The sequence below is a fragment of the Entelurus aequoreus genome, linkage group LG26, assembly GCF_033978785.1.
Source record: "Entelurus aequoreus isolate RoL-2023_Sb linkage group LG26, RoL_Eaeq_v1.1, whole genome shotgun sequence".
NCBI classification, from domain to species: Eukaryota; Metazoa; Chordata; class Actinopteri; order Syngnathiformes; family Syngnathidae; genus Entelurus; species Entelurus aequoreus.
In genome coordinates this window covers 34,367,338-34,382,337 of record NC_084756.1, presented here as the reverse complement: position 1 = coordinate 34,382,337, position 15,000 = coordinate 34,367,338, and positions in this window count along the sequence as shown.

Here is a 15,000-nt window from a genome sequence, read left to right as displayed (position 1 = left end):
TGGAATTATAAGAATGATAAATAAATTAACACATTATCATGCCTAATTTGGACAACCAGGTATGGTGAAGATAAGGTCCTTTTTAAAAAAATTAATTAAATAAAATAATAAAATTAATATATATATATATATATATATATATATATATATATATATATATATATATATATATATATATATATATATATATATATATATATATATATATATATATATATATATATATATTAGGGATGTCCGATAATGGCTTTTTGCCGATATCCGATATTGTCCAACTCTTAATTACCGATACCGATATCAACCGATACAGATATATACAGTCGTGGAATTAACACATTATTATGCCTAATTTGGACAACCAGGTATGGTGAAGATAAGGTCCTTTGTAAAACAATTAATTAAATAAAATTATATATATATATATATATATATATATATATATATATATATATATATATATATATATATATATATATTAGCGATGTCCGATAATATCGGTCTGCCGATATTATCGGCCGATAAATGCGTTAAAATGTAATATCGGAAATTATCGGTATCGGTTTTTATTATCAGTATCGGGTTTTTTTATTTTTTATTTTTTTATTAAATCCACATAAAAAACACAAGATACACTTACAATTAGTGCACCAACCCAAAAAACCTCCCTCCCCCATTTACACTCATTCACACAAAAGGGTTGTTTCTTTCTGTTATTAATATTCTGCTTCCTACATTATATATCAATATATATCAATACAGTCTGCAAGGGATACAGTCCGTAAGCACACATGATTGTGCGTGCTGCTGCTCCACTAATAGTACTAACCTTTAACACTTCATTTTACAAATTTTCATTAATTACTAGTTTCTATGTAACTGTTTTTATATTGTTTTACTTTCTTTTTTATTCAAGAAAATGTTTTTAATTTATTTATCTTATTTTATTTGATTAATTTTTTTTAAAAAGTACCTTATCTTCACCATACCTGGTTGTCCAAATTAGGCATAATAATGTGTTAATTCCACGACTGCATATATTAAAGATTAAAGTAGCAATGATTGTCACACACACACTAGATGTGGTGAAATTTGTCCTCTGCATTTGTCCCATCCCCTTGGGGAGCAGTGGGCAGCAGCGGCGCCGCGCCCGGGAATCATTTTGGTGATTTAACCCCCAACTCCAACCCTTTGTTGCTGAGTGCCAGTGTCCGCCCTGAGATCGGTAGGTTGGAGTTCAAATCTTAATTACCGATACCGATATCAACCGATACTGATACAGTCATGGAATTAACACATTAATGATAAATGATAAATGGGTTATACTTGTATAGCGCTTTTCTACCTTCAAAAAGGTACTCAAAGCGCTTTGACAGTATTTCCACATTCACACATTCACACACTGATGGAGGGAGCTGCCATGCAAGGCGCTAACCAGCAGCCATCAGGAGCAAGGGTGAAGTGTCTTGCCCAAGGACACAACGGACGTGACTAGGAAGGTAGAAGGTGGGGATTGAACCCCAGTAACCAGCAACACTCCGATTGCTGGCACAGCCACTCTACCAACTTCGCCACGCCGTCCCATTATTATGCCTAATTTGGACAACCAGGTATGGTGAAGATAAGGTTCTTTTAAAAACAATTAAATAAAATAAGAAATAAATAATATTTATATATTAGGGATGTCCGATGATGGCTTTTTGCCGATATTCGATATTCTGATATTGTCCAGCTCTTCAATTACAGATACTGATATCAACCGATACCAATATCAACCGATACCAATATACACAGTCATGGAATTAACACATTATTATGCCTAATCAATAAAGTACTATCTATCATCCATCTATCTAATTTGGACAACCAGGTATGGTGAAGATAAGGTCCTTTTTAAAAAAATAATAATAATAATAAGATAAATAAATTAAAAACATTTTCTTGAATAAAAAAGAAAGTAAAACAATATAAAAACAGTTACATAGAAACTAGTAATGAATGAAAATGAGTCAAATGAACTGTTAAAGGTTAGTACTATTAGTGGAGCAGCAGCACGCACAATCATGTGTGCTTACGGACTGTATCCCTTGCAGACTGTATTGATATATATTGATATATAATGTAGGAAGCAGAATATTAATAACAGAAAGAAACAATCCTTTTGTGTGAATGAGTGTAAATGGGGGAGGGAGGTTTTTTGGGTTGGTGCACTAATTGTAAGTGAAGTGAAGTGAATTACATTTATATAGCGCTTTTTCTCAAGTGACTCAAAGCGCTTTACATTGTGAAACCCAATATCTAAGTTACATTTAAACCAGTGTGGGTGGCACTGGGAGCAGGTGGGTAAAGTGTCTTGCCCAAGGACACAACGGCAGTGACTAGGATGGCGGAAGCGGGGATCGAACCTGCAACCCTCAAGTTGCTGGCACGGCCACTCTACCAACCGAGCTGTACACGTCCCTAAGTGTATCTTGTGTTTTTTATGTGGATTTAATTTAAAAACAAAAACAAAAAACGATACAGATACCGATAAAAATGATACCGATAATTTCCGATATTACATTTTAGAGCATTTATCGGCCGATAATATCGGCAGGCAGGCCGATATTATCTGACATCTATAGTCCTTAGTGTGTGAATGTGAGTGTTTTCTGTCTGTGTTGGCCCTGCGATGAGGTGGCGACTTGTCCACCTCGGCTGCCTTCCGCCCGAATGCAGCCGAGATAGGCTACAGCAACCCCCCGCGACCCCAAAAAAGGGACAAGCGGTAGAAAATGGATGGATGAATGTGCAGAAAACAAACAAATAAAAAGGACAAATTAAATATATACATGATCATTTGTGAACACTTTTGTACTTTGCTACGGGTTCTTTCTTGATTCCAATGGTGTGGTGCTGTCACTCACAACTTACCACGGCCCCATGGTGGCTTATTTTGCAGTCGTAAACGATAAACAAAACGCATGAGAGCGAGTCGACTGGCTAGTTTGTACGAAACCCAACACCAGTGAAGTTAGCATGCTGTGTAAACGGTAAATAAAAACAGAATGATTTGCAAATCATTTTCAACTTATATTCAATTGAATGGACTGCAAAGACAAGATACTTAACGTTCAAACTGGAAAATGTTATTTTTTTTGCAAATATTAGCTCATTTGGAATTTGATGCCTGCAACATGTTTCAAAAAAGCTGTCACAAGTGGCTTAAAAGAGTGATAAAGTTGAGGAATGCTCATCAAACACTTATTTGGAACATCCCACGGGTGAACAGGCTAATTGGGAACAGGTGGGTGCCATGATTGGGTATAAAAGTAGATTCCATGAAATGCTCAGTCATTCACAAACAAGGATGGGGCGAGGGTCACCACTTTGTCAACAAATGCCTGAGCAAATTGTTGAACAGTTTAAGAACAACATTTCTCAAGCAGCTATTGCAAGGAATTTAGGGATTTCACCATCTACGCTCCGTAATATCATCAAAGGGTTCAGAGAATGTGGAGAAATCACTGCAGGTAAGCAGCTAAGCCCGTGACCTTCCATCCCTCAGGCTGTACTGCATCAACAAGCCACATCAGTGTGTAAAGGATATCACCACATGGGCTCAGGAACACTTCAGAAACCCACTGTCAGTAACTACAGTTGGTCGCTACATCTGTAAGTGCAAGTTAAAACTCTCCTGTGCAAGGCGAAAACCGTTTATCAACAACACCCAGAAACGCTTCGCTGGGCCTGAGCTCATCTAAGATGGACTGATGCAAAGTGGAAAAGTGTTCTGTGGTCTGACCAGTCCACATTTCAAATTGTTTTTGGAAACTGTGGACGTCGTGTCCTCCGGACCAAAGAGGAAAAGAACCATCCGGATTGTTATAGGCGCAAAGTGTAAAAGGCAGCATGTGTGATGGTATGGGGGTGTATTAGTGCCCAAGACATGGGTAACTTACACATCTGTGAAGGCACCATTAATGCTGAAAGGTACATACAGCTTTTGGAGCAACATATGTTGCCATCCAAGCAACGTTACCATGGACGCCCCTGCTTATTTCAGCAAGACAATGCCAAGCCACGTGTTACATGTCATGACGTGGATTATTACGACGCAGTTTACCGCGTGGATTGTTTTCCCGTAATGCAAACGGACAGGACCGGACAAGGCTTGCAGGTAAATACATGATTTAATTTGAACTCAAAAGCTACAAAGGGGTACAAACAAAAAGCACTCACAGCAGAGGCACAACTTAACGCAGGGAACAAAACTAATACTTTGACGTAAACTATGGACATGAAACAAAAGTCGCTAACTGTGACATGAATGGACAAAAACGTACCTTGCATGGCATGAAGCATGACAAGCGTAATAGCAAGAATACCTGCATGAAGAGATCACCAATACAACAATTCAGAGTATCAAGAGTAATGTCGCCGGTCTTAAATAATAGTCTCAAGATTAGTGACAGGTGCGTGAGTCCAAATGAGTCAGGAGAAACCAATGAGTTGTCATGGTGACAAAACAAGGGAGCGTAAACAGGAACTAAAAGAGTCTTAAACTACCAGAAAATAATAAACATGACCACAGAACATGACATTACAACAGCGTGGCTTCATAGTAAAAGAGTGCGGGTACTAGACTGGCCTGCCTGTAGTCCAGACCTGTCTCCCATTGAAAATGTGTGGCGCATTATGAAGCCTAAAATAGCACAAGGGAGACCCCCGGACTGTTGAACAACTTAAGCTGTACATCAAGCAAGAATGGGAAAGAATTCCACCTGAGAAGCTTCAAAAATGTGTCTCCTCAGTTCCCAAACGTGTTGTTAAAAGGAAAGGCCATGAAAAAAAAATTCAAAAAAATAAAATAAAATAAAAATAAAATAAAATAAATAAAAAAAATTCAAAAATAAAATAAAATAAAAAAAATAAAAATAAAATAAAATAAAATAAAAAAAATTTAAAAAAAAAATAAAATTAAAAAAAATAAAATAAAATAAAATAAAATTTAAAAAAAAAAAAAAAAAAAAAGGAAAGGCCATGTAACACAGTGGTGAACATGCCCTTTCCCAACTACTTTGGCACGTGTTGCAGCCATGAAATTCTAAGTTAATTATTATTTGCAAAAAAAATGTATGAGTTTGAACATGAAATATGTTGTCTTTGTAGCATATTCAACTGAATATGGCTTGAAAAGGATTTGCAAATCATTGTATTCCGTTTATATTTACATCTAACACCATTTCCCATCTCATATGGAAACGGGGTTTGTACTTAGATAACTGAGGAAAAGCCAAATATTCAGTCATCATCACTGGAAAGGCAACAGGTGGTAGTCGTGGGAGTCTACGGCTCAGGTTAGCCACTGTTGCTAGGAAGGAGCCTCACATGAAAGAGCAGGTTTAATTCAACTTAGCAGCTATATAATGGAAATAAAACAATGTCAAATGAGCACACACACACACACACACACACACACACACACACACACAAAAAAATTCCACGTGGACGACGTAAGAAAAAAAAAAAAAAAGAGAGATTAAGTTCTTCTGAAGGGAAAAAGCTGTTTTTCAAGCCTTTCATGGGTTTTGTTTTTCCCCAGCAGCGACAGAAGTTGAAAGAAGGGAGAATATAGTCAAGACTTTGGTGCACCAAAGAAAGCAGGACAAGACAAAAAGAAACCAGGACAAGACAAAAAGAAACCAGGACAAGACAAAAAGAAACCAGGACAAGACAAGAATTGCTGCTGTTGAATGTGTCAGAAGACTGAAATGGAAAAAAGGGGGAGGAAGAACAAAGATGGCGGGTGGGCGTACAAACAATTGAAAAAGTACCCTCCTTTTTATTGTGGTCTTGCCGTGTGTGTGTGTGTGTGTGTGTGTGTGTGTGTGTGTGTGTGTGTGTGTGTGTGTGTGTGTGTGTGTGTGTGTGTGTGTGTGTGTGTGTGTGTGTGTGTGTGATTTCTTCATTTGAAGGTTAATTAACACTGGCAGTAAAAAGTTAGTGTACTGCAAATCAAAGAGAGTAAACAATCCTGCGGCCGCCTCAAGGGATTATTAGAAAAATAAATGAAAGCTGCAGAAACACAATTTGAATGTTTGAAACATGAACTTGGGAGAAAAAGGCGTCTTCCTGTGATAGAACGCTTTGTTGATCAAGGACCAGTGAAGTCAACTTGGCAGTGTTCCTCAAATGAATGAGAGCTGGGATCAGAAAGATAAGAACACTTTTGATTGACACTGTCAGAGGTATTATTTAACAATACTTATTATTGTACAACACTTATAGTTACTTTACAACACTTGTAGTTACTCTACAACACTTGTAGTTACTCTACAACACTTGTAGTTACTCTATAGTACACATAGTTGATGTACAATACGTATAGTTACTACAAAACAGTTACTGTACAACACTTATAGTCACTGTACAATACTTACTGTATAGTTACTCTACAACACTTAGTTACTCTACAACACTTACTGTATAGTTACTGTACAACACTTATAGTTACTCTACAACACTTACTGTATAGTTACTCTACAACACTTATAGTTACTCTACAACACTTACTGTATAGTTACTCTACAACACTTATAGTTACTCTACAACACTTACTGTATAGTTACTCTACAACACTTATAGTTACTGTACAACACTTACTGTATAGTTACTCTACAACACTTAGTTACTCTACAACCCTTATAGTTACTCTACAACACTTCCTGTATAGTTACTCTACAACACTTAGTTACTCTACAACCCTTATAGTTACTCTACAACACTTCCTGTATAGTTACTCTACAACACTTAGTTACTCTATAATACACATAGTTGATGTACAATACATATACGTAACTTTAACTTTTAGTTACTACAAAACAGTTACTGTACAACACTTATAGTTACTGTACAACACTTCCTGTATAGTTACTTTACAACACTTATAGTTACTCTACAACACTTACTGTATAGTTACTGTACAACACTTAGTTACTCTAGAACCCTTATAGTTACTCTACAACACTTACTGTATAGTTACTCTACAACACTTAGTTACTCTATAATACACATAGTTGATGTACAATACATATACGTAACTTTAACTTTTAGTTACTACAAAACAGTTACTGTACAACACTTATAGTTACTGTACAACACTTACTGTATAGTTACTCTACAACACTTATAGTTACTCTACAACACTTACTGTATAGTTACTGTACAACACTTATAGTTACTCTACAACACTTCCTGTAGTTACTCTACGACACTTATAGTTACTCTACAACACTTATAGTTACTCTACAACACTTCCTGTATAGTTACTCTACAACCCTTATAGTTACTCTACAACACTTCCTGTATAGTTACTCTACAACACATAGTTACTCTATAATACACATAGTTGATGTACAATACGTATAGTTACTACAAAACAGTTACTGTACAACACTTATAGTTACTGTACAACACTTACTGTATAGTTACTCTACAACACTTAGTTACTCTACAACACTTACTGTATAGTTACTGCACAACACTTAGTTACTCTACAACACTTATAGTTACTCTACAACACTTCCTGTATAGTTACTCTACAACACTTACTGTACAACACATAGTTACTCTATAGTACACATAGTTGATGTACAATACGTATAGTTACTATAAAACAGTTACTGTACAACACTTATAGTTACTGTACAACACTTACTGTATAGTTACTCTACAACACTTAGTTACTCTACAACACTTCCTGTATAGTTACTCTACAACACTTATAGTTACTGTACAACACTTCCTGTATAGTTACTCTACAACATGTAGTTACTCTACAACACATAGTTACTCTACAACACTTCCTGTATAGTTACTCTACAACACTTATAGTTACTGTACAACACTTACTGTATAGTTACTGTACAACACGTAGTTACTCTACAACACTTACTGTATAGTTGCTGTACAATACTTAGTTACTCTACAATACACATAGTTGATGTACAATATGTATAGTTACTATACAACAGTTACTGTACAACACTTAGTTACTGTACAACACTTACTGTATAGTTACTGTACAACACTTAGTTACTCTACAACTCTTATAGTTGCTGTACAATACTTAGTTACTCTACAATACACATAGTTGATGTACAATTTGTATAGTTACTATACAACAGTTACTGTACAATACTTAGTTACTCTATAATACACATAGTTGATGTACAATACGTATAGTTACTTTACAAGTTACTGTACAACACTTAGTTACTGTACAACACTTACTGTATAGTTACTGTACAACACTTATAGTTACTCTACAACACTTATATCCATCCATCCATCTTCTTCCGCTTATCCGAGGTCGGGTCGCGGGGGCAGCAGCCTAAGCAGGGAAGCCCAGACTTCCCTCTCCCCAGCCACTTCGTCTAGCTCTTTCTGGGGGATCCCGAGGCGTTCCCAGGCCAGCTGGGAGACATAGTCTTCCCAACGTGTCCTGGGTCTTCCCTGTGGCCTCCTACCGGTCGGACGTGCCCTAGGGCACGTCCAGTTGCTGTACAATACTTAGTTACTCTACAATACACATAGTTGCTGTACAACACGTATAGTTACTCTACAACACTTAGTTACTCTACAACACTTACTGTATAGTTACTCTACAATACTTATAGTTACTCTACAATACTTAGTTACTATAGAACACTTATAGTTACTATACAATAGTTACAGTTACTATACAATAGTTACAGTTGCTGTACAACACTTATAGTTACTATACAATAGTTACAGTTGCTGTACAAGACTTACTGTATAGTTACTCTACAACACTTAGTTACTCTACAATACACATAGTTGCTGTACAATACTTAGTTACTCTACAATACTTACTGTATAGTTACTCTACAATACTTATAGTAACTGTACAACACTTAGTTACTGTACAAGACTTAGTTACTCTACAACACTTACTGTATAGTTACTTTGCAATACTTATAGTAACTGTACAAGACTTATAGTTACTGTACAACACTTAGTTACTGTACAACACTTAGTTACTGTACAACACTTGTAGTTACTGTACAAGACTTATAGTAACTGTACAACACTTAGTTACTGTACAACACTTGTAGTTACTGTACAAGACTTATAGTAACTGTACAACACTTATAGTTACTGTACAACACTTACTGTATAGTAACTGTACACCACTTACTGTATAGTAACTGTACAACACTTAGTTACTCTACAACATTTAGTTACTCTACAACACTTACTGTATAGTTACTCTACAATACTTATAGTAACTGTACACCACTTATAGTTACTGTACAACACTTATAGTTACTCTACAACACTTACTGTATAGTTACTCTACCATACTTATAGTTACTGTACAACACTTATAGATACTGTACAACACTTATATATACTGTACAACACTTAGTTACTGTACTGTATATGCCACTGTCATGTGTTAGGGTGAACATGTTGCCACACATGTCCTCTTCTGGTGGCCCTCAGAGCCAAGAAAGTCAGCTAAATCTCTCATTGCCTCCAATCTAAGATGTCGGCGCCAAAAAACAAACATTCTTATGTTCCTACTCGCTCTAACTCGGCCATTTCTCTACTTTTCCATCTAATTTTACACTTTGATCTTTGAGTCGTACAACTCGGTGTATGAAACATGCCGACTGTTATCGTGCTATCGTTAGCACACATGCTAAGTGTTAGCATTTTTGTGTCAACATGCTACTGCTTAAGGCTAGCTCTGTGGCTCATTGTGTACACTTACACCTGAAACTCTGCACCATTTTCTAGTTACAACCATCATTACAACAATTATTGTGTCTCTACAAATCTTGTATATAATCGTGTGTACTTCAAATAAGTGTGTACCGTATTTTTCGGACTATAAGGCGCAGTTTTTTTTCCATAGTTTGGCCGGGGGTGCGACTTATACTCTGGAGCAACTTATACTCTGAAAAATACCAGTAATGTTGTTTATTGTAATACTGGGGTTCTTTTACGGAAGAAAAACAACATATTAATGAAGTGTGTGTGTGTGTGTGTGTGTGTGTGTGTGTGTGTGTGTGTGTGTGTGTGTGTGTGTGTGTGTGTGTGTGTGTGTGTGTGTGTGTGTGTGTGTGTGTGTGTGTGTGTGTGTGTGTGTGTGTGTGTGTGTGTGTAGGGAAGCTTCCAAGTGTGTATGTTTGATTTGGGGCTGTGCCGTGTCCACGTCATCACCATGGTGCTGGCGAAGCAAAGAGATGTGAGCTAATTAGGGAAGGAAGACCACCGAAGGGCCCCCAAAATATAGAGAGGGGAATGAAATGAAAGTCAGCAGGGGAGGACGGACATTACTGCGAGGAAGCTTCTACTTACATCCACTTCAGCTTCTACTTACATCCACTTCAGCTTCTACTTAGATCCACTTCAGCTTCTACTTAGATCCACTTCAGCTTCTACTTACATCCACTTCAGCTTCTACTTACATCCACTTCAGCTTCTACTTACATCCACTTCAGCTTCTACTTACATCCACTTCAGCTTCTACTTAGATCCACTTCAGCTTCTACTTAGATCCACTTCAGCTTCTACTTACATCCACTTCAGCTTCTACTTACATCCACTTCAGCTTCTACTTACATCCACTTCAGCTTCTACTTAGATCCACTTCAGCTTCTACTTAGATCCACTTCAGCTTCTACTTACATCCACTTCAGCTTCTACTTACATCCACTTCAGCTTCTACTTAGATCCACTTCAGCTTCTACTTAGATCCACTTCAGCTTCTACTTACATCCACTTCAGCTTCTACTTACATCCACTTCAGCTTCTACTTAGATCCACTTCAGCTTCTACTTAGATCCACTTCAGCTTCTACTTAGATCCACTTCAGCTTCTACTTACATCCACTTCAGCTTCTACTTAGATCCACTTCAGCTTCTACTTAGATCCACTTCAGCTTCTACTTAGATCCACTTCAGCTTCTACTTAGATCCACTTCAGCTTCTACTTAGATCCACTTCAGCTTCTACTTAGATCCACTTCAGCTTCTACTTAGATCCACTTCAGCTTCTACTTAGATCCACTTCAGCTTCTACTTACATCCACTTCAGCTTCTACTTAGATCCACTTCAGCTTCTACTTAGATCCACTTCAGCTTCTACTTAGATCCACTTCAGCTTCTACTTAGATCCACTTCAGCTAAGTGTTTGTCAGACAAGATTACTGCGAGGAAGCTTCTACTTAGATCCACTTCAGCTTCTACTTAGATCCACTTCAGCTTCTACTTACATCCACTTCAGCTTCTACTTACATCCACTTCAGCTTCTACTTAGATCCACTTCAGCTTCTACTTAGATCCACTTCAGCTTCTACTTAGATCCACTTCAGCTTCTACTTAGATCCACTTCAGCTTCTACTTAGATCCACTTCAGCTTCTACTTAGATCCACTTCAGCTTCTACTTAGATCCACTTCAGCTAAGTGTTTGTCAGACAAGATTACTGCGAGGAAGCTTCTACTTAGATCCACTTCAGCTTCTACTTAGATCCACTTCAGCTAAGTGTTTGTCAGACAAGATTACTGCGAGGAAGCTTCTACTTAGATCCACTTCAGCTTCTACTTAGATCCACTTCAGCTTCTACTTAGATCCACTTCAGCTTCTACTTAGATCCACTTCAGCTTCTACTTAGATCCACTTCAGCTTCTACTTAGATAAACTTCAGCTAAGTGTTTGTCAGACAAGATTACTGCGAGGAAGCTTCTACTTAGATCCACTTCAGCTAAGTGTTTCAGACAAGATTACTGCGAGGAAGCTTCTACTTAGATCCTCTACAGCTAAGTGTTTGTCAGACAAGATTACTGCGAGGAAGCTTCTACTCAGATCCACTTCAGCTTCTACTTAGATCCACTTCAGCTTCTACTTAGATCCACTTCAGCTTCTACTTAGATCCACTTCAGCTTCTACTTAGATCCACTTCAGCTTCTACTTAGATCCACTTCAGCTAAGTGTTTGTCAGACAAGATTACTGCGAGGAAGGTTCTACTTAGATCCACTTCAGCTAAGTGTTTGTCAGACAAGATTACTGCAAGGAAGCTTCTACTTAGATCCACTTCAGCTAAGTGTTTGTCAGACAAGATTACTGCGAGGAAGGTTCTACTTAAATCCACTTCAGCTTCTACTTAGATCCACTTCAGCTTCTACTTAGATCCACTTCAGCTAAGTGTTTCAGACAAGATTACTGCGAGGAAGGTTCTACTTAGATCCACTTCAGCTAAGTGTTTGTCAGACAAGATTACTGCGAGGAAGGTTCTACTTAGATCCACTTCAGCTTCTACTTAGATCCACTTCAGCTAAGCGTTTGTCAGACAAAAAGTAAAAAAGAGTCACTAATGAACATTTTTTTGTCTTTTTCACCAGGAGTCGTCCCTGACTGACATCATACATTTCTAGGTATTAGCAGTAATAAAGTTGCATACTTTACAATTACCTTGGCATTATGTAGTAGTTACATACTGTACATGTACCTTGGCATTACGTAGTAATTACATACTGAACAAGTATCTTGGCATTAAGTAGTAGTTACATACTGAACAAGTACCTTGGAATTATGTAGTAGTTACATACTGAACAAGTATCTTGGCATTAAGTAGTAATTACATACTGAACAAGTATCTTGGCATTAAGTAGTAGTTACATACTGAACAAGTACCTTGGAATTAAGTAGTAATTACATACTGAACAAGTACCTTGGCATTAAGTAGTAGTTACATACTGAACAAGTACCTTGGAATTAAGTAGTAATTACATACTGAACAAGTACCTTGGCATTAAGTAGTAATTACATACTGAACAAGTACATTGGCATTAAGTAGTAGTTACATACTGAACAAGTATCTTGGCATTAAGTAGTAGTTACATACTGAACAAGTACCTTGGCATTAAGTAGTAGTTACATACTGAACAAATACCTTGGCATTAAGTAGTAATTACATACTGAACAAGTACATTGGCATTAAGTAGTAGTTACATACTGAACAAGTATCTTGGCATTAAGTAGTAGTTACATACTGTACAAGTATCTTGGCATTATGTAGTAGTTACATACTGTACAAGTATCTTGGCATTATGTAGTAGTTACATACTGAACAAGTATCTTGGCATTAAGTAGTAGTTACATACTGTACAAGTATCTTGGCATTATGTAGTAGTTACATACTGAACAAGTATCTTGGCATTAAGTAGTAGTTACATACTAAACAAGTATCTTGGCATTAAGTAGTAGTTACATACTGTACAAGTATCTTGGCATTATGTAGTAGTTACATACTGAACAAGTATCTTGGCATTAAGTAGTAGTTACATACTGTACAAGTATCTTGGCATTAAGTAGTAGTTACATACTGAACAAGTATCTTGGCATTAAGTAGTAGTTACATACTGAACAAGTATCTTGGCATTATGTAGTAGTTACATACTGTACAAGTATATTGGCATTAAGTAGTGGTTACATACTGAACAAGTATCTTGGCATTAAGTAGTAGTTACATACTGAACAAGTATCTTGGCATTAAGTAGTAGTTGCATACTGTACAAGTATCTTGGCATTAAGTAGTAGTTACATACTGAACAAGTATCTTGGCATTAAGTAGTAGTTGCATACTGTACAAGTATCTTGGCATTATGTAGTAGTTACATACTGAACAAGTATCTTGGCATTAAGTAGTAGTTGCATACTGTACAAGTATCTTGGCATTATGTAGTAGTTACATACTGAACAAGTATCTTGGCATTATGTAGTAGTTACATACTGTACAAGTATATTGGCATTAAGTAGTGGTTACATACTGAACAAGTATCTTGGCATTAAGTAGTAGTTACATACTGAACAAGTATCTTGGCATTAAGTAGTAGTTACATACTGAACAAGTATCTTGGCATTAAGTAGTAGTTGCATACTGTACAAGTATCTTGGCATTATGTAGTAGTTACATACTGAACAAGTACCTTGGAATTATGTAGTAGTTACATACTGAACAAGTATCTTGGCATTATGTAGTAGTTACATACTGAACAAGTATCTTGGCATTATGTAGTAGTTACATACTGAACAAGTACCTTGGAATTATGTAGTAGTTACATACTGAACAAGTACCTTGGAATTATGTAGTAGTTACATACTGAACAAGTATCTTGGCATTAAGTAGTAATTACATACTGAACAAGTATCTTGGCATTATTTAGTAAAGTTACATACTGAACAAGTATCTTTGCATTATTTAGTAAAAGCTACATACTGTACAAGTAGTGAAGTGAATTACATTTATATAGCGCTTTTTCTCAAGTGACTCAAAGCGCTTTACATAGTGAAACCCAATATCTAAGTTACATTCAAACCAGCGTGGGTGGCACTGGGAGCAGGTGGGTAAAGTGTCTTGCCCAAGGACACAACGGCAGTGACTAGGATGGCGGAAGCAGGGATCGAACCTGCAACCCTCAAGTTGCTGGCACGGCCGCTCTACCAACCGAGCTATACCGCCCCTTGGCAATAATGGTCACAGTCAGTCTCACTTTTTACAAGAGTTCTTTTAATAGTTGGCAATATTCATTATTTCAAACAATATTTGGTAATATTCATTAGTACCGTTAATAGTTGGTAATATTTATTAGTTCCATTAATTGGTCATATTTTTTAGTTCCATTAATAGTTGGTAATATTCATTAGTTCAAACAATCGTTGGTAATATTCATTAGTTCCATTAATAGTTGGTAATATTCATTAGTCCTGTTAATAGTTGGTAAAATTTATTAGTCCTGTTAATAGTTGATAATATTTATTAGTCCTGTTACTAGTTGGTAATATTTATTAGTCCCGTTAATAGTCGGTAATATTTATTAGTCCCGTTAATAGTCGGTAATATTCATTAGTCCCGTTAATAGTCGGTAATATTCATTAGTTCCGTTAATAGTCGGTAATATTCACTAGTCCCGTTAATAGTCGGTAATATT